Source organism: Pygoscelis adeliae, unplaced genomic scaffold (assembly GCF_000699105.1).
Source record: "Pygoscelis adeliae isolate BGI_AS28 unplaced genomic scaffold, ASM69910v1 Scaffold944, whole genome shotgun sequence".
In the NCBI taxonomy this organism is placed as follows: Eukaryota; Metazoa; Chordata; class Aves; order Sphenisciformes; family Spheniscidae; genus Pygoscelis; species Pygoscelis adeliae.
The window spans coordinates 34,809-37,281 of record NW_008824649.1 but is presented as its reverse complement, the minus strand read 5'-3'; the positions used below and the strand labels follow the sequence as shown (position 1 = coordinate 37,281).

General features: G+C 50.4%; 1 protein-coding gene across 1 annotated transcript in view; it reads right to left on the bottom strand.

The window, feature by feature from the left end:
• The window catches only part of CLPB (ClpB caseinolytic peptidase B homolog (E. coli)), a gene marked incomplete at both ends in the record, with an annotated part of 92,850 nt that overhangs the window by 59,173 nt on the left and 31,204 nt on the right, over positions 1-2,473 (bottom strand). The window lies entirely within an intron of this gene.

The window sequence follows — 2,473 nt, the reverse complement described above, 5'->3', positions numbered from 1 at the left end:
ACTGCAGCAAACGGAAGGGAAGCTGTGACAGGAGAGGAGGCCGTCCCACCATCCCTTGGCTTTCAAGCAAATCCCTACTCCTGGGAGTCTCCGGCGGACCAGCCCGTGCGCCTGGGCAGGGCTCCAGCGCCCCGGGGCCCAGCACCCCGCGCGGGTGCGCAGGGAGGGCCTGCAGCACCGGTACTCTTCTGCAGCTGGTCCACGGGCCGGGCTTTAGGAAACCTCCTGGTTTTTAAGCCCCTCGCTCTAGTCATCAGCAAAAACAAACAGTGGAAAAAAGAGTGGCTCTTTTTAGGTATTGAAGGAAATAACAATAACCAGGCCGCTGATTAGCCAGGAAGGGAGACTTACGGGAGCAGAGACAGCACCTTCACAGCGTCAGAGCATTCAGCACACCAGAGAGAAGCCTGATCTAAAGCCTGGCCAGATGGACAACCAAAGCCACCAAAGAGGTCAAGTGTTCCATAGTCAAGAATCCGATGTGAACGCCACTCTCCTGTCTGAAGGGAGGGCAGACCCCTCTCTCACTTCAGCGTTTGCCATCTTAGAATCATAGAATCATTAAGGTTGGAAGAGACCTCCAAGATCATCGAGTCCAACCAGTCCAGCCGTCTTCACTGGCTCTTTTAGCATCGAGGAGACGCTGCCGCTCAGGGCTGCGGGTTTTGACAGCTACTGCACTTCACACCTGGTTTTTGAGGAAAGGGAGGCTGTCGTGCCCATTCCGGAGTGAATGGAGACTAATCCAGCCCTCGCTCGGCTGGGGGGGGGGACGGGCAATAGGGCCAGGCCTGTCCCCAGCCCTTCTCCCTAACTCTGGGAGATGAGGAAGCCCTGCGAGGGGCTCCCCCACCGCGGAGCCTAAGTGATGGCGGGGCCGGCACGGGCCGCCTCCCGTTGAACGAACGCCACCCAACCGGTGGGCCAAATCCTGCTCCTGGAGGTGCGTTCAGCTCCTTGGTGAACGGGTGTATAACCAAAACTCAGTAAGCCCAGGCTCAGGGTCTTTGCCATCGAGAACTTGAGCTCTGAGCACCTAACACCTTCTCACAGCAAAGCAAGCAGACCCGGACGGCGGATCCCCTGCAGTGCCGTCTCCACGTTCCCTCCTAAGAGCTACCGACAGATTTCCAGAAGATTTGAAAAGTTCCGAAGAGAGAAACACTGTAATGAATACCTGATGCCGTCCTAGTCCAGCATCTCCGCTAATGAACCGCAGTACCTCCAGGAAGATCAATTAATGCCCTGGCTCCTTTCCTTTCCTGGATCTTTTCTCCAAGCATACAGGGTGAGTATGTATATTTATTTATTTGTCGTCATTTCCTACCCAGGGAGGAGCAGGATAATGAACTGCGTGCGTCAGGGAAGATGAATCTGAGATACTAGGGAGCAGTGCAGTAAAGAGATTAAAGTGTTATTATTGTTGGGTTTTTTCCCCCATGGTCCGTTGTGACAGCTCGGCCGTCATCTGTAAAAAATGTCTCAGAGAGAGATAATCATCGGAAACTCAATAAAGCGTCAGGGGAAGCCTCGTCTACCATCAATCACTGGGTGCCTGGAAATTTTCAGCCCTCTGTCTCCCTTCCTGCCATCCATATAAATGTCTGTAATATATTTTGTGCAGTGTTTGTGGAGCATACCCTCTCGATTTGGATGTTTTTATGAAAAAATATTTATACAGGAAATATGTAAATGGGTAAAAAAAAGTAAAAAACAAAGGCAGTTTCTCTCTCTCCCTCTCTTTTTAAAAATGCAACTGAATTTATTCTTTTTAATAAAACATGTCAACCAAAGAATTAATGCAACTTCTTACTGAGTGGCCTTATCTTTTCTTCACCCCAAAAATATATAACATTATAGAGGGATGAATGCAGACAAAAACAATTAACTTTATTGGTTGATATACTTTGTCTTAAATAAAGTCCACGTACATGCATTATGTATTGGCATTCCATTGTTCATTTTTTAATGTTGTTTCATACATTTTGCATTCGCTGCTACAGCGATCTGATATACGCGCGTTCTCACTTCCATCAAGGAGCAGGTCTATGGCACGGGTGGGTTACGGTGAGGGATGAGAGCGGAGAGCTTTTAAAAACAAAATAACGCCCTGTCAAAACCGTCCCCTCACTGATTCATCTTCTTAACTCAACCTGAGTTTTATGAAAGGTTCAAATATGACACCTTCATTAGACTTCACACAGCTTGCAGCTCTTAGCGGTGCGGCAAAAGGCACAGACGGACCAATGGATAACGTCACCGTGCGATTCTGGCTCTGCAAACCGTGCAGGGCAAACAGAGGCTCTGGACAACCCGTCTGGCTTCCTCCCATTTTCTCCTCACGGTAGCTAGGAAAAGGTTTAACTTGAAAGCGGAAGGTGGGAGCCCACAAATGCAGCCACTGTGGCTGCAGCAGTCCCCCGGAACGCGAGTCCCGGCGGGCGGGCGGGGCCTGGCAGGGGGGTGGGGGTGG